General features: G+C 51.2%; 1 protein-coding gene across 3 annotated transcripts in view; it reads left to right on the top strand.

Moving 5' to 3' along the window:
- The window catches only part of DNMT3A (DNA methyltransferase 3 alpha), a 106,750-nt gene that overhangs the window by 67,040 nt on the left and 21,547 nt on the right, over window positions 1–18,163 (top strand). The window contains exon 1 of one of the 3 annotated variants that reach the window (XM_060117988.1): window positions 17,361–17,456. The exons of the other annotated variants lie outside the window; for them this stretch is intronic. The gene's annotated coding sequence lies outside the window, so the exon portion shown is untranslated. Of the gene's footprint in view, window positions 1–17,360; window positions 17,457–18,163 lie in introns of those variants that run through there. 3 annotated transcript variants of the gene reach the window in all.

The raw sequence follows: 18,163 nt of genomic DNA, 5'->3' as shown, positions 1-18,163 counted from the left end.
TCCTGCAGGGCACCATCATTGAGCTGACAGTCAGAACCCTCCGTGTCTGTATGCCGAGTAAGATACTGGAGCTACCAGAAGCCTAGGGGATTCCTGGTTATCCTATGATAGGGCCAGGGATCGGGCACCTCAGGAAGAGCATCACCAAGGGACTTAGACTAATTCTGCCTGGGGTCATCCTCAAATTAGCAAGAGTTGGCTTTTGGCTTTTAAAGGATGAACTTGAATTTAGGGAAGTGGGAGGAAAGGCACTGCAGAAAGAGCCATACAGCATGTGCAAAGGTTCGGAGGCACAAGACAGTGTGGCCTTTTCAGGAATGGAAGTTCATGGTGGTGGGTGATGGAGCACAGGGTGCAGGTGCAGGGTTCAGAGCAGCAGGAGTGTGGCTGGGAAGCTGGGCGGGGCCTGAGGGCCTGTGTGCCCTGCTGTGGTGCTTCACCTGATCCCAATTTGCACCTGGTCCACATGCCCCACCTGTAGGGCCTTCTTCCCTCAAAACATCCCCCTCGGCTTGGTTTCCTTTTCCCGTGACCACCCTTGTCAGTCAGTCCACAGTTACTGAGTGAAGTCTGCTCTTTACTGTGCTGTCCATCTGAGATTATCTGCCTCCCCAGGCCTTTAAAAAAAAACATTAAGAAGACTTAGAATATCACGAATGAATGAAATTTTAAATAATTGGATGAGGAAAATGGGGCATTTCCTCCTTCCCTGAGGCTGAAGTGGGGATTCCTGCTGAAACTGGCATGCTGGTGTCTGTCCCATCTCCTATTCTCTGCATCTCTTTACCAGTCCTTTTAAGGATTAATCTCTGCTTTAGTCATGACCAGGTCCTGTTACAAAACCAGCAATGGCTCTCCACTGTCTCCCCATCATGTCAGAAATCCTCTGGTTGTTTCTCAAGGCTTCAACCCTCACTGTGACCTCCACGATGGCGCCACCCCACTTCACTACCATTCTGTAATAGGAACGTCCCCTGTAAGGGACCAGTCTCCCCTTTATACATCCTTCCTCCCTGCCGCTGTTCCTGCTGTGCTTTCCCCATCCATTCTTCAGGGTTGAGTCCCAGAGTTGCTGCCTCCTCCAGGAAGCTCTCTAGGATTTCTCCAGTCCACACTGACCTCTTCCCTCCTCTGCACCCCTATAGTCCTTACCGTTAATATTGTTGGGTTTAGCAATCAATTATACTTCATAGAGTATTTTTCACTAACTCTTTCTTACATGTTATGTCTTCATCAATCATGCCCAACCTGATCTGGGGGAGGGAGAACAGGCTCAATGAATACCTGTTGGTTGACTAAGCAGTTGGGAGGTGGGTGAATACGAGACCTCTTCTCAGGGAGCTGAGGCCCAAGCCATTGGTTTGCAGGGGTGCTGACAAGTGTACCCGGAGAATAGCGTGGGACTGGGGGACTGTGGGCGGGCTCCCACAGGTAAGGGCAGTGCCCGAGTCTTCGCCACCCTGTGCTCCTGCTGTTCCCACTGGGCCTCTGCTGTGCTTGAGCCGAGGAGAACCTTCCTTGGCCTGGCAGAGCTGGCCCAGGCCTGGGCAGCTGGGAGGGCAGAGGCGAGGCATCCCTCCACCCAAAGGAGGGCAGTTCCAGCCTCCTCCTTCTGACTATTTTCAGAACAGAATGACCCTCAGGGAGTGCTTTAGGCTTAGGAAGGGCTTCTTACAGGTGTTACTTCATTAACCCTCATTACTGAGAGGCAGAGGCCTGGCCAAGCAGCTGGAACAGTCGTTGAGCCAGAGAGCCTGCAGACTTCCAGTGTGTATCACTGCTTAGGGTTTTAGGACACAGTTATGGCCAGGTGATGTTATGACTCCCATTAATCTCTTCACCCCAACTGACTCTAAATTACTTAGAGCCAAGGTACCATATCCTGCTGATCTAGGATCTGGTTTCTTTCCTGGCTCCCAACCCGAAAGGAAGGACTTCTGCATCCTTAGACTTATTAGATGCTTAATACATATTAAATACTGATAACAAATAACCTGTGGTGCAAATATCACAGTCTCTCCTCCCCTCCCCTCTCCCTCCTGCCCTCAGACCCCCCTCCCCTCCTCACAGGCTGCCCTCATGGCCTTCTCTTTCCTGGAGGTGAGTCCAGATGCTCACTCGGCTACTTACTGGATGTGGGACCTTCAGCATCACTTACTGAGCACAGCTGAGGTCCCTGTGCTGTTTCTAGACTTGGCTCTACTCTGCTCTCCTGGGCATGTCTCATCTTCATGGGAGCAGCACTCACCAGTTTGTTTTCTGCTTCTGCCCAACCTGAGCTTGTTCAAAGCAGGCCGTCTTGGCACCTCTGCCCCCAGGGCTGCCATTCAGGAGGTACTAGGTAAAGGTTTGCTGAATGAATGAATGAATAATTCGAATCTCAGAGTTGGGTGGGTTAATAAGGTATACTACGTAACATTTATAGCACAGGGCTAGCATATAATAGGACACGGATAATGTTTTTGTTTTGTTTTGTCTTTGTTTTTTGGGGCTATGCAGCACAGCTTGTGGGATCTTAGTTCCCTGACCAGGGATTGAACCCGCACCCTTGGCAGTGAAAGCACCGAGTCCTAACCACTGGACCACCAGGGAATTCCCAGAAATGAATAATTTTTAAAAACTGATTTTATATAAGTATTACACAAATACATTCCTGTTAAAAAAAAAAAACCCATCCCTCCCCCAATGATTTTAATTCCCCCATCAGAGAGGTACCTAATGCTATCGGTTTGGTGTATATATGACATGATTTTCTCTATCTATCTAAGTGTGTGTGTAAATATATAATTTTGCTTCACAGTTGCTTTTTTTTCTTTTCCTTTTTTTAATATATATAGAACCACACCGTAGTTTCGTTTTACAGCTTGGTTTTTCGCTTAGAATAAGTCTGGGCAATCAAGCCACGTAATTACTGTTCTATTCCACCATATGGATTACCACGATTTTATTTAACCATTCTCTTACTGGTGGACATTTGTGTGGTTTACAATATTTTACTGCATGAGCACTGCAGCAGTGAACATCCTGGGTCATGCCTCTTTGTGCATCTGTTTCTCTAAGATAGATACCTAGAAAGAGAAATGCTGGGTTGAAAGGAATGTATATTTTGCATTTGATACAGTCTGCCAAATTGTCCTCCAAAAAGGGCAGTGCCACTTTATGCTCCCATAAACAAGGTGTGAGAAGATTTACACCTTTGCCAACATCAATATTTTGCTTATCTAACGTGTGGGAAAACGGTATCTTGTTATGATTTTAATTGGCATTTCCCAGATAATAAGTGAGGTTGGACATCTTTTCATATGTTTATTGGCCATTTGTGCTGCTGCTTCTGTGAGCTGAGCAAATGTTGCTTCCTCTTGCTTTATAACCCTGCAGTCTCAACAGACTGTGCTTCCTGTCGGCCCTGGGAAGAACAGCCTGTGAACGTCCAGCCTGTGAATGTCATCTCCTGCTGTGCTATATTCCATTTAATAAGCAACCGCTAAGCACCTACTACGTCGGGGGGGGCATTGTGCTGGGGGCTTTGGGAATAAGGAGATGAATTAAGTGTGATCTCCTGGGCTTTAGTACAGGAGATGTGAGAAATGGCAACACAAAGTAGACCATTAAGGACTAAAACCAAATTATTAGCAAAGTATGTGCGTAGCAGTTTTAGGGGATTCCGACTGGCAGACGGTCCTTGCTTATTCACTATATATAAACTAATGAAAACCTGAACCCTTGCAGGATGGCCTCAAAAATAACATCACCCTTGAAGGAGATGATGCCATTTGGAGCAGGCATGACAAGTATACCTTACCAAAAGGCTGAACACATTTTAAAGGGACTCTTGTGACAGCTCGTAATCAGTAGTGAGTTCCAGGGCTGGCCTTTAGGACGGGCTGTGAAACTGTCATCATAGAGGCGCCCCATTGTCTCTTAAATGGACCGGCTGTTTGCACACTGGCGTGTTCATTCCATCTGGGGGGCACAGAGAGAAGAGCTCTTAGAACAACCCTCACTTTTTAGTGGTGAGAAAACAGTAGTGGGGGGGATGGTCGTAATTTGAGTCTGGTCCAGCAGCGGCCATGGCCAAGCCTGAACTAGGCCAAAGGGGTAGCTTTGTGAGCACCTACTTCGTGCCAGGGACTGTGCCGAAAGCATTAACTTTCACCACAGTCCTAAGAGATGATAAAGTTAAATTGTATATCAGGATTCACAAAATGGAGGCCACCCCTGTGGCCCAGCCCAGTTCACAAATCTAAACCTAGGTCAATGCATGGGAATTCCCTGGTGGTCCAGTGGTTAGGACTCTGTGCTTCCACTGCAGTGGGCACGGGTTCCATCTGGGGTTGGGGAACTAAGATCCCAGCATGCCTCGCGGCACAGCCAAAAAAGTTAAAATAAAGTAAAATAAAATAAAATAAATAAACCTAGGTTAGTGCAGTTACAGGAAACTCTTGCCAAGGAATCCTAACATCCACCAATCACAATCCTCCAACTCAGTTTAGCGAGCTCACCTTCCCCTAGGAAACAGGACCGGCTGCCTTTTAAGGAAATTCCATCTCTCCTAGCCAGTCATGCCCTGTTCCGTGGTGCCTCTTCTAACAGTAGGTGAACCTCGCTCTCGCCCAGCATCCCTGGGAAAGAGCGCTCGCAGCTCTGAGGTGCTGAACTCCCCCAGTCCAAGGACTGTTCTGCCTTGAATAAAGGACATCAAACTTGTTACTAAATTGTATTATTTTGTCATTTGACAGGTATATTATCTGCAATTACTATAAGAACTAATTTTTATCCCCATTTTACGATTAGGAAGCTAAGATTCCCCTAGGTGAGGTGGTTAAGAGCCACGTGGATATCCTTGTGGAGAGGCCCCTGGGCTAAACCAGACTCCAGATCGCAGGCTGCTTCTGTTTCGTACCCAGATGACTCCACTAGAACCGGGTCTTCCTGGTTTTCGGTCTTGGCTTCCCCTGAAACAACAGCCCTCCTGCCCATATGCTGCCTCACCCCACCTCTGCCCTCCCCCCACCTTGGCTGCCGAAGTTCAGGCTGCTGGGTCTTGCCAGGTTTGGGTCCTTTTCACCCTGGGGGCCCCTCCCGCACTTCCTGCTCCCCTTATTTGGTCCTGAGCCCTTGCCCTTGAATTGCTGTTTTTTCATGATCTTATGTTTGATGTTGTGAAACTGGATTAAATGAATGGAATGAGATTCAGGAGGTCTGGTTTCTGGGCTCAGCCTCTACCCCTGATCAATTTGAGAAGGTCATTCTCTTCTCTGCGCTTTAGTTTCCTCGTTGGACACAAATAGACTAGCCGACCCCCGAGATTCTGAAATTGCATAATTTAGGGGGAGGAGGCCTGGAGTCATGACCTGTAGCTCCCTTTGTCTCTTATATGACCTTGTACGTACATCCTAAATTAAATATTTGAGTGAATTCTCAGACTTCACATATATGCCTCTTCAAGAGGCACATACATAAAGCATCTTGATAAAGATGCTTAGAAAAAAACTTTCATAAAATTCACATTTTGTGCTAGAATCTAGCTTTCTTTGCCTCTTCACGATGGTCTCCTTTTCTTCCTCTGTGTTTTCTGCCAGGATCAGAAAGGTGGGACATGAAGCTCATCGTAACTAGGCCTGGGCGAGGGAGGGGCTTGAATCCATCACTAAAAAGCTGATGTTGCAAACGTACCCCCATCTGACAGGTACATCTTCCTGGGGCACTTCCTTAGCTCAGGAACTCACATCCTTGTTCTGACTTTGGTCACCATGTTCCTAGGTCTGCCCCTGACCGCTAGTTTTTATTAGTCACACAATCATCTGTTCATTATTTTACTTATTTTATTTTTGGCTGCATCGGGTCTTAGTTGCGGCACGCAGGATCTTCGCTGAGGCATTCGGGATCTTTCATTGCGGTGTGCAGGCTTCTCTCTAGTTGTGGCGCTTGGGCTCCAGGCCGTGTGGGCTCTGTAGTTTGTGGCAGACAGGCTCTCTAGTTGAGATGCGCGGACTCAGTAGTTGTGGTGCGCGGGCTTAGTTCCCTGACCAGGGATCAACCCGCGTCGCCTGCATTGTAAGGCAGATTCTTTACCACTGGACCACCAGGGAAGTCCCTGTTTATTATTTTAGAGAGTTACAAACCTTGACTGAGCAAATACTTCATGCTCAGGCTTTTAGAAAACTCCATATGCATCTGGGTCTCTACTGTGTTCCCACATTTTCTGTACACTAAAGAAACACATTTAAAGGAATGTCAGAATCCCACCCTGGGAGAGGTAGGCAGGTAAGTACTGCAACCCAATAAGGGTTGCAATAGAAATGTGAGGAAGGGGGTCATGGGAGCGGCTAACTTGCCCTGCCTGAGGAGCCCGGGAAAGCTTTCCAAAGAAGAGACATCCTGCAGGCCTACCACTGGGACAGGAGTTTGCCTAACAGGGACAGTGGAGGGAGGGCACTGAGTGGGATCATGAGGTAGGTGGTCCACGAAATCCTCTAGGAGTTTGGGACCTAGAGCACCTCAAGATTTCTTGCATATTTAGTTCAGCTTTTAGAAACATCCTCATAGCCCTTACTACGAGGCACACAGGAGAAGACATAATGGTGCCCTTCTCTCTGCTTTGTTTTAAAGATCAGACCATTTGTTAAGGAGGTCCAGGGAGGCTCAAGCATGGAGGGGGTCAGCTGGACTCTGTTAAGGAGCCAACGCTCTAGATGAAGGAGTGAACGGACTTGTGTTAGTATTTCTTAAATACACACAGCACCATGCTGGCACTGTAGGAGACCGCTGCACCCGGTCCCAGTCCCAGGGCACACATGGTCTAGAGGAGGAGGCAGGAGCGCTCACCGTGAGCTGCTGTGTGAGATGCAGCAGGGGCTCGTTCTGTGCTCCTGCCACCAAGAGTCTGGTGAGCACAGAGGAGGGTGAGAGAGCTTCTGCAGGAAGTCCTGGAAAGTTTCATGGAGGAGGTGTCCTTTGAGAATTCCAGTAGGGATACATAGAGAAGGTATTTCAGGGAAAAGAACCACTGAGGGCAAAGAGAAGGAGACATGAAGCTTCTGGGTTGTTTAGGGAACAGCAAGAGATCTGGTAACTATGTGTGGGAGTGGGGGAGGAAGAAGAGAGAAAACTACAAAGGGAGATGGTCAGATGTCACCAGTCTTCCTGTCATAGTGAGAAATGCAGGCTTCACCGTGTAGAGGGAGCTGGAATGTGAGAGAACTGGATGTGTATTTTGGGAAGATAACCCTGGCCGCATTGTAAGGGGCCCCAGAGCGGGGAAGGTTAGAAGAAGGACCAATTAGGAGGGCATTACGTCTGGTTTTGACGGAGGGTCCAGGCAGTGGGAGGCAGACTTGGTAGATACAGCTTGCCTCTGGTTGGCGGGAAGAGGGAAACCTGCCTGGGGTTTGCGGGCTGGGGGTGAGGGGGCATTATCTCAGCTAGGGAGGAAGAGCAGGTTTGGGGCAGGAAGGTGGTATGGACTTGCCATTTTCTTAAGGATGTATTTTGATGAGCAGAAGTTTTTCATTTTAATAAAGTCCAACTTAACCAAATTTTTCTTTTATTGGGGTGTGTGTGTGTGTGTGTGTTTGTGTGTGTGTGTGATCTCTTGAGTTCTCTGCCTACCCCAAGGTCATGAAGATATTCTCTTAGGAGGAGTGGACTTTTTTTTTTTTTTTTTTTTTTGCGGTACGCGGGCCTCTCACCTTTGTGGCCTCTCCTGTTGCAGAGCACAGGCTCCGGACGCGCAGGCTCAGCGGCCATGGCTCACGGGCCCAGCCGCTCCGCGGCATGTGGGATCCTCCCGGCCCGGGGCACAAACCCGTGTCCCCTGCGTCGGCAGGCGGACTCTCAACCACTGCGCCACCAGGGAAGCCCAGGAGTGGACTTTTAAGTTAGGTTTTGGACAAGCTGCTTTTGAGAAGCCAGCATGGTGGCTGTCCGTCGGGAGAGGGTTGGCAGGCACTCAGGTCATCCACCGGGAAGGCAAGTGCAGGCTGGTGAGCAGGGAGGGAAGAGCCCAATGCACGGAGAGCAGCCCTGCCTTGAGAGGACCAGGTTAGGGAGGGACAGGCACTCGGGGCCTCTGGGAGCAGCTGGCTGGCATGCTGTATGTGTGTGTTTGTGTGTGTGTGTGTGAATGTTACCACTTTTCTGACTTGCCATTCTTTAATAACAACTCTTCACAGATGCCATATGACTCTAGTCAATGATTAGTGGGCAGTATATTTTAATTTTTCACTTCTAACTCAGATGGATTAAACAAAAATAGGGATAAAACAGTGCAGTCTCCTATATGTTTGAATCTAGATACTGTTTAAAAGGCAACTATATGGGGCAAACAAAAAAACAGAAATTGAGTTGGACTTGCTTTATATGTACCAAAGATGCTATTAGAATTCAGTGTTTCTTAAAGGGCAGGTTTGTGTATTACCTGGGCAGTGCGTTAAAAAGGCACATTCCCAGGCCCCATTCTGAAACTAGGAGGCAGAAACTCTGGTGTTGTTCCTGAGAAATCTGATTTTCTAGTCAGGTCCCCATGGTTCTGGGGCTTGTGAAAGTTTGAGAACCACAAAGCTTCGGATGATTCGAAGTAAACCAAATCTGACAGCAGAGATTCCTCCAAAAATGCATTTATTGTATCGCCTACCACCCTGTCACCCACATCGGGGGTCTCCCCGCACATTCGGATCACCTGGGAGTTTGTTTTAACCACCTCTGCCTGGGCCCCTCGCTCTGGGTCCAGTACATCTGGAATTTAACGATGGGCCCTGGCCCAGATGTTCCTAAAACTCTCCAGGTGATTCTAATGTACAGCGGGGTTGAGACTCTCAGACCTTGAACACACTGAGACGAGGAAGAAGTACGGGCTCTAAGGCCGGCACAGCTAGAGAACCATTTCCAAACGTAGGTGGGGGAGAAGACCGGAAAGGACTTGGTTCGGGGATTCAAACTTTTCCTTTGGGATGGAGATGGTAGGCGTTCCTGCTGTTTTCAGCAACGGTTTACCGCAGTGCTTGTCTACTGGTCTCCTCCTGGGTCTTCTCTTTGGACCCTGAAACTTGATAGGGTCTGCATGCCTGAATCTGAATGGTGGTCCCTGAGGCCCCTCCCTTTGACCCCTGGAGGCTGGAGATGGGGTTGGGGGAGGGGAGGAGAAAGCAGCCCAGGCTGTTCAGGTTTACCTGGTTCCTTTTGACACCCGCCCCCCCCCCCCCCCCCCGCTCCGGTATAAAATTAACATTTCTCTCCAGAGTCTAGTTTTTAAAGCAAAGTGACAGTATCAGCTTGTGCTCAAGCAAACCTGTCGTAAGATTCTTTCCACCTTTTAAATGATATGCCCTCCTGACTTCCTTTGATCTTATCTGTAATATTCAGCAGATATTTGTGGTCCCATTAGACCGATTAAGAAACTAAGATACAGGGCTTCCCTGGTGGCGCAGTGGTTGAGAGTCCGCCTGCTGATGCAGGGGATACGGGTTCGTGCCCTGGGCCGGGAAGATCCCACATGCTGGGGAGTGGCTGGGCCCATGAGCCATGGCCGCTGGGCCTGCGCTTCCGGAGCCTGTGCTCCGCATCGGGAGAGGCCACAACAGTGAGAGGCCCCCAGTGAGAGGCCAAAAAAAAAAAAAAAGAAAGAAACTAAGATACAAAGAAGCTAGGTGCGTACTGACCGTCCTGGCGTCCGCAGGGATCCCCTGCTCACATGCTGCTCCGTCTGTTCTTTCCCCTGGCGAGGGGCAAGTGAGGTCTGGGGACCTACAGCAACGCCACCGCCACCCCTGCTCCCTGCCCAGAGCCTGCATTTGACTCGCTCCGGGTTAGGGGATGGAAGTGCTGGGGGCAGGAGACTTGGGTTTGTGGAGAAGCCTCCCCCTCTGCAGCAGACCCGGAGCTGTAGGGAAAGAGGACGCGGATCGGCGCGGGGAGGGAAGAGGCAGCAGCTGAGGCTCCAGTAGCCTGATGGCAGGTCTGGAGAGTTGGGGCTTCCAAGCCCTCCCATTAGGGAAGTGTGTAATGACCTGGGAAGGAATGGGGGAGCCAGGGAGGAATGAGGGCTGCCTGGGACAGAGGTGGGGAGATGGAGAAGTGAGGGGTCAGCGAAGAGGTGGCTCCCAGACCCTGCATTTTACTCTCTGGCTCAGAATTTATGTGACTGAACGGATGGTACAACAGGCCCCAGGCAGCTCTCCTCCCCAGCAGGTGTCCATACAGCTGTGCTTGTGCTTCTCCCTGGGAAGCTAATGCAGTTGCAGATGCCCCCAGTGATCTGGCCGTGCTGTCCGAGAAACCTGGGAGGTTGGGCCCAGTCCTGGTTCACCCTCTCTCATCCTCCCTTGAGGCTTCCTGCCTTTCCCGATCCGGGCCACCTCGGGTTTCCTTCAGCACATGGAGAAAGCATCTCCACCACATAATTTACCATCTAATTGCATGCTGTCTTGAATGAGGGCTGTGGTTTCATGTGTGGTGGGTCTTGGGCACACAATTAGGCTGTGAGTAACAGGAGGGTGGAGGCCATCTCCTGCACTGTCTCCTCCATGTCCTCCCTGGCCTGGCTACTGCATGTGCCCGGGACTCCTAGGGCTCCTAGACCCTAGTGTTTAGGTGTGTTTCGGGCAGGCTCAGAGGTTGGCTCCAGGGTAGAGCACAGCCTCCTTACAGTTCTGAAACTAGACTAGACTGGCGGGGCGGCGGCGGGGGTGGTCCCCTGCCCCATGGCGTTCGCCTAAAGCTGCACCTCTCCTGGGCCCAGGTTTGGGGAGGGCACCAAGCCCAGCCGGCCGGCACCCTGCAGTTGCCATGGTGACCCTTTTGCTTTCCTTCCGAAGGAGGATGGATTTCTCTTTCAGCCCAGATCATCTGCCTGGGCAGCCACCATTCTGTACACTCTGGGAGCCAGACTGCCTAGCCCCACTACCTTCCACTTTCTGCCACAGGGGACAGTTTGTTGAGAGGCTCAGTTTTTGTTTTTGTTTTTGTTTTTATTATTTATTTATTTATTTATTTATTTTTGGCTGTGTTGGGTCTTTGCTGCTGCACACGGGCTTTCTCTAGTTGTGGCGAGCTGGGGCTCCTCTTCGTCGTGGTGCGCGGGCTTCTCATTGCGGTGGCTTCTCTTATTGCAGAGCACGGGCTCTAGGTGAGCAGGCTCAGTAGTTGTGGCTCACAGGCTATAGAGCGCAGGCTCAGTAGTTGTGGCGCACAGGCTTAGTTGCTCTGTGGCATGTGGGATCCTCCCGGACCGGGGCTCGAACCCACGTCTCCTGCCTTGGCAGGCAGACTCCCAACCTCTGTGCCACCAGGGAAGTCCCGAGAGGCTCAGTTTTAAATCCCAGTCCAATATCAGACGACAGCGTGTTCTCGTTTCAAGGGGGAGCAAGAGAGACAGGCCCAGGAGGTGGGCAGCTCCCCTCAGATGTGTGTTTACTTCCTCCTCCTCAGTTTTTGGCTCTGACCCTTTGGGTGGGGGGCTGAGTCCCCTGTAGGCCTGTTTCCTCATTTGTAACAGCCAGGGCCATTGGTGGTCTCCACACCTGGCTGGTATCAGAATTACCTAGGGAGGTTTTAATAGATTCCTGGGCCCTACCCCAAGACAGCTGATCTCCATAGGTGGGGCCCAAGAATCTGTATTTTTAAAAATCTCCTCGGGTGATCCTGATACAAATAAACCCAAGTGAGTATGGGATTCTCCTGGCAAGGTGATCTGTGAGGCCCTCACAGGAAGGAAAGGAAGCTCTGCCCTGTGCTGAGGATTGACTGGCCTTACTGGGGTCCCAGGAGCTTCCAAAGAGCCCGTTGTAGGTCAGTCTTGTCAGGAAGCCGGTGTTTCCTGGTCATGCTGGCTAAGCCAAGACCAGGCCCCCACCTTTTCCCCACAGGAGAAGCCAGGAGACAGAGGATGATGGGCTGGGGGGTGGGCACGGGGCGTTGCCATAACAACCAGCTCCAGGCAGAGGCCTCCCTTCCAGGGGCTGGTACTTCACCCCAGCAATGGTGGTTTCCATGGAGATGGGTTACTGAGGGACAGGGGGAACATTTGCCCCACTTAGTGCATTAGTCAGGAGCTGCCAGAAGGCAGAGCATCTCTAGGTGGGATCCTTGGACCCCTGTCAACTTTGAGTTCCCCCCACCGTGGCCTCTGCTCTCTGGGTGCAGGTCTGACGCTTTCTCCCTGCTTGGTTGCTCCCTCTGCGACTGGTCTCCCTAGCAACAAGTCCTGCTAACTCCTTGTTGTTGGCTCTGTGGCTATTTTTAGCTTCATTGCCAGCAGCCCAGTCCTGGTCATTTGCTTGCAACCTCCATATGGATTGCAGGGGAATAGGAAAACAAAGATTCCTGGCCTCTTTCGGGAGCCCTGGACCTGGACCTCTTAGCACCGATCGGAACTTTGCTGTGGAAAGTACCCGTCCGCATCTGGGAACTTGGTCAGTGGACTCCATATGAGGCTCCTGAGACAATGTTGGATTCAGTTCAGCAAACACTGCTTTCATCCTCTACAATGTACAAGAGGCTCTGGTCCACACTGCTTGCATGTGAACCTGAGTAAGATCCAGGCCCTGCCCTCTAGGATTTTTAATTTTGTGGAGGAGAAAGATGAGTACACAATCAGCTTAGTACAGGCAAAGACCGGCAAGTGCTAGGAGAGCATTACAAAGCGCTCTGGGAGTGTGGAGGAGAAGGAGGGACAGGGTAACTTTGCAGTGGGGGAAGATCAGGGGGCGGGGCTAGAGCAGCACTGTCCAAAGAACATTCTGCAATGAGAGAAATGTTCTAAAATCTGTGTCCCCGGCACAGTAGCCCCTAAAACCCACATGGGCTCTTGGACACTTGGGATGTGGCTAGTGCACCTGAGGAACTGAATTTTTATTTAATTTTAATGAATTTAAATGGCACATGCAGCCAGTGGCTCTCTTATTGGCCAGTTCAGGTCTAGAGAAACCTTCTTGGTGGAGGTAACTGGTGAACTGGGCCTAGAAGGATAGGTAGGATTTTGGCCAGTGGAAGGTGAAGGGGAGGAGCAAGGAACGGCATGAGCAAAGGCACAGAGGCAGGCAAAGGGCCTATTTGGGAAACAGCAAGGGGGTGCGCAGAGTGTGGGCTGTGTGATGTAAGTGCTGCAGGTTGTGGGGGCCTTGAATGCCATGCGAGGAGCGTAGATTGTAATCAGCAGGTAGTCACAGGTCTGCTGTGTAGTCTTGAGGCTTTTGGGCTGCAGATGGAAGGGCAGGATCAGAAGAGACATCCATCTTGATCTTGTAGCCTTTGCCTGGATAAGGTCTCGCTGGTCTTGGGGTCAGGGGGAGTGTTTATGGGGCAGAAAATATTCAGTGTCCTCCCAATATGTGGCTTTGCAGATGGCTCCTTAGGGATCCCGGCTTCTCTGAGTACAGGGACTCAGGTGGTAATGTCCTGTTTGAGGGAAGCAACGTAACCTCCCCACCGCCCACCAGCACTGGATTTTATGACAAAGCACGCCACAGAACGCTGAACTTTGAGTTAAAACCAGTCACGCAGGCGTGGCATTCCCACCTGCACCTGTGGGAGTTGCTGCTCTTGGGTGGAGGATCACGACTTAGCATCTCACGTCAGTTCTGTGAGCTGGAAAGTCAAATTCACGGCACGTCTTACAATCGTGCTCTTCAGAGACAGGAGTGTGATGTACACCAGGATGTTCAATTTACAGATTTATAACAGGACTTGTCCTTTCAACGCAGATCCTAGTGCTTGTCCTGATGTTTTCTGGCAACTTACTGGTATCAGTCACTGGAAAATGTAATTAAAGTTAGAAGTTTGCTTGATGAACACGGGATCAGTGCTGAGAGTCAGGTGTCCTTAAGAGGTATTTTCATCAGGCCTACTGGATCACTGCTATCCGCCTGCCAGACAGGAAATGTGCCCTCTCTTTCAGGTCACCCTCCCTTTTGGACCATGCTGGATACTTCCTCTCCAACGCTTCTTTTAGGCACTTGACATCCACCAGATCTTCTTTTCGTCCAGGGGTTCCTCCTCTCAACATACTTCTAGAACATTTCCAAGAACCTGGCTCACTTTACATGACCCTGCTATTTTAGGTTGACTATCTTTATCTTAATCAAAAGACCTATCCCAGTAACCACCCTGGGAGGGTTACTTTGGAAGGTCGAGGACATATATGACCTGAGGATCCTAGAAGGCTGCCCTAGTTTTTTCCCGACCTTTTGCTAAAGTCACCTCTTATCCTAGATCTCGGGGTCTTTTCTGCATTGAGGTCTCTCTCTGCCCACCAAGTACAAAGAGGACACGAATCTCAGTCTGAGTGACTTACAGTATAGAAAAGGGTAACCTTACCTGTCTGTGTAGCTACAGGAGAGGGGTGGTGCTCTAAGTAGTGAGGGGACACCTTTGAATTGGGCTTCTTTTTGCTTAACTTGGGAGCTGTGTGGAAGAGGTAAGATTTGAGCTTAATTTTACTAAAACAAATTTTTTTTATTGAGGTATAGTTGATTTACAATATGTTTCAGGTGTACAACACAGTGATTCACAATTTTTAAAGATTATACTCCATTTATAGTTGTTATAAAATATTGACTATATCCCCTGTGCTGTATACTATATCCCTGTAGTTTATGTTATACATAGTAGTTTATACCTCTTAATCCCCTACTCTTATGTTGCCCCTGCCCCCAATTTGAGCTTAATTTTAAAGAATGAGAATAAGGAAGTTTGGCAGCTGGAGGGAAGGCTACTTTATTAAATGGGCCAAGAAAAAGTGAAACTGATGGCCCTGGTCCATTCTGACACTTTGAGTCCTGACTGCATGCATAGGCATCATTGCTTACTGAAGAAGTCCCAAGACCATGGAGTGTAGAGTCTAAGGTGTTTAGCCACATAATAATGGAAAAGGAGATGTCATAGATGAGATAGAGTTTTTTAAAAAGAACCGGCCAAGCCAGATCAGAAACTTCATTTTGAGAGGAGGCCTGGGGTGAGGTCTAAAGTGGCCTGTTAACAGGGCTTGGATGCCAGGGAGGCATCAGTGAGAGAAGCCAAGCAAGTCTTAATATATTCCTTAAAGGGTGGGAGCAGGCAAGAGGTATAAACTCACGGCTTCTCATCTCTGCTTGGGGATCTCCTGAAAAATTATACCAAGCAGGTACCTTGATTGGGTTGAAAGATGGCTTGGAGCAGAACAGGGCCTGTGTTTTATGGAATGGCTCCTCTTTGCTGTATGGGTTCTGGATCTCAGTCGGGGTTGGGAGAGGAAGTTTGCACTCCCTGAGTATTATTTGGAGAAGGCTCTCTCTGATTTGGAGTCCTCTTCCTTTTTCAGGGCCTGCTTGTTCTGACGGCCCCCAGAAGGGTGCTGAGCCCCAGGAGGGATGGTAGGTAGGCTCTCCTTCACAGCACATCTTTTGACCTCCTTATACCAGCACCTGTTCCAGCTGGTTTGTTCCCGCAGCTTGTGGTTGGAAGCCAGGCACCTGGGGGCATTATCTCCTTAAGTGATGCTGGTATTCCGGGGCCTGGGAGGGCAGATGTCATCACTCCTGTTTTGCAAGTGAAAAAAGACTTCTTGGAGTTAAGTGGCTTGTCCAAGGTCACAGTGATAGAACCAGAACCCCAGTCCAGATCCTCTGAGAGTGTGGCTGGCCAAACAGTCCTGCCCTGCTGGGAGTATTTACCCTCAGCTCCCCTGCTCTTCCTTTTACTTCATCTTGCAAACTGAAACCAGGCTAATCTTTCTTTCTTTTAAAGAAATATTTATTTTTTTATTTTGGCTGCGCTAGATCTTAGTTGTGGCACGCATGTGGGATCTGATTCTCCAACCAAGGATGGAACCTGGCCCCCTGCACTGGCAGCGTGGAGTCTTACCCACTGGACCACCAGGGAGGTCCCCGGGCTAATCTTTCCAAAATACCGGTTCACCCTGTCATGTAAGAAAACCTGCGGTTATTCTTCACTGCGATAGGACATATCCATCAACATCTCTCTCCGCACCCCTCAGCTTTAGTTGTATTGTGGGGTGGGAGGTGAAGGTGGGCAAGTGTTTTCCTCCCTATCCAGCCTAACATCTCTTACTTCCTACCTATCCAGCCTCATTCCAAATCTGATTCATCCTCCAGGTTCAGTCTCTGCTCCACACTGACCTCCGTAACCTCATTTATCATTGATACTACTTATTTTTGTTTGGCTTCCAAGCCATCCTGGCCCATCAGGGTTGGTATTTGGGGTGTAGTTCTCTTTAGAGATGCTGTTCAACGATCTTTGATCTTTTCCAATCTCTCCAAGTCTAGTTGAATTTGTCAGCTCCTTGAGGGCAGGGCCAACAGTGTCTACTTCTTTGATGTGGGGAGGGAGAGAGAGAGTGTGTATATGTATGTATATATACACATATATATTCTTCTTGGGGGGAGGGGCCTCTGCTCAGGAGGAGGGAACTTGAAATGGTTGAAGCTGCACCTGGAGGCTCCAAAGGAGTGCAGTCTTGAGCAGCAGATGTGCCTGGGAATGAAGGAATTGCTGTACTTTTGAACTCCTCCTCCCCACCCCCCAACCCCGCACCTTGCAAACAGGAAAATGAGACAGCCAAGGCTGACCCAGAGTGACCTAGGGGACCCAGGGACTTGGCCAGGAAGTGATTTTCAAAGCCTGAAGTCCTCACGCCACGCCGTTTAAGGCAGAGGAGACCACCCCCCGGCAACGCTCCCAGTTCCCGTTCTGGAGCGCTCCCAGTTCTGTACGGGCGCTTTCTGCCCATCTCTGTGTGCTTTGAGTTTTCCTACAGTTTCCTGGGCCTCTTCGCTCATCTGTAAGCTTTTCCTTTTTTTTTTTTTTTTTTGGTTTTGCTGCTGAGACTCACTTTTAACAACTTTCTCCTGTCTCTCCCAGACGGCCCGAAAGCTCCTCTCTCCTTTTGCCTGCGCTCCTGGTTCTCTGGGCGCTCGCACCTTACCTCCGCAGCTGGAGGGCAGCCCCTTCCCTGCCGGTTCGCCTCCTTTCCTCCCCGCGCGGCCCGCGGGCTCCCGGCCTCGCCCCCCGGCTCCGCGCGGGGCTCTGGCGGAGTTGGAGGAGAGGGGGCGGGGAAGGCTGGCCGGTTGGAGGGGGCGGGCACCGCCTCCAGCCTGGCCTGGGCGGGGCCCTGGGAACGGGCGGAGGCCCAGCCGCGCCCCCAGGCCCCAGCGCCGGCCCGCGCCCCTCGGACCGAAGGAGAGGGGCTGGCCCACTGCCAGCGTCTGAGAGCCGGCCCCCTCCCCCGGCCCGCTCGCAGCCAACCAGGCACTCCAGCGGGGCCCACGTGACCTGGAGTTCTAGACAAAGAAAATGTTCAATCCCTCCCCCCCACCTCCCCCCTCCCCCTCTCTCTGGCCCCCTCCGCCCCCCAGCCCCATCGCCCCCTTCCCCTCCCCCCAGACGGGCAGCTACTTACAGAGCTTCAGGGCTGGGGCTCACACCTGAGCCGGACCACAGAGGGGCTGCACCTGGCCTTATGGGTAGGTTCCTGGATGGAGCCCTGGGGAAACTGGGGGCGGGGAGGCGGCCGGGGCCGGTGGGAGGATCTCTGGGCCTGCAGCCCTCTGGGCTTGAGAAGAGTCAAGTCTGCCTCCCCGGCCCGCAGGAGCTGGCTCCCCTGCCTGGCCTGAGTTCTGGAGATGCTGAGTTACTGCTGTCCCACCCACTTCCTCCTCAGGAGCCCCAAGCCCCACTCCTTCCTGCGCTCAGGTGGGACCTGGCGGCTGAGGGGCCAGCAAGAGCAGGCCTGGTGTGAGCCTGGGGCAGTGGTCAGCGACGGCTGGGGGGCAGGCCCCGGCCCGTGGAGTTGGGCTAGCAGCGGCGGTTTTGCTGAGCTGGCTGGCAGATGGGTTGTTGGCATTTCCTTGCTGACCTGTGTTCCTGGCTGGTGGACCACGCCGTCCTCAGGCCGTGCCAAGCTTGTGGCCTCTTGAGAGGGACAGTTTCCTCTCCTGCCTGTTCCTGGGAGCCACCGTCAGGCCGCCAGAAAGAAGTGGTGTCAGGGTGGGAGGGAGCAGTGTGACCCTGACAGGGGGCTGTGGGGTGGCCTGACGCCGGCCTGTGATGGGAGAGGCACCTGGGACAGCCCGGGGTGCGCTTGGGTCCCTGGCCCTCTGACCTTTGGAATGGGAAGCAGCCTGAGTCGCGGAGGGAGGTGGAGGCGGGACAGCTGCCCGAGGAGATGGGA

The sequence above is a fragment of the Mesoplodon densirostris genome, chromosome 14 (genome assembly GCF_025265405.1).
Source record: "Mesoplodon densirostris isolate mMesDen1 chromosome 14, mMesDen1 primary haplotype, whole genome shotgun sequence".
Lineage (NCBI taxonomy): Eukaryota > Metazoa > Chordata > Mammalia > Artiodactyla > Ziphiidae > Mesoplodon > Mesoplodon densirostris.
This window is presented reverse-complemented; position numbering and strand designations above follow the sequence as displayed.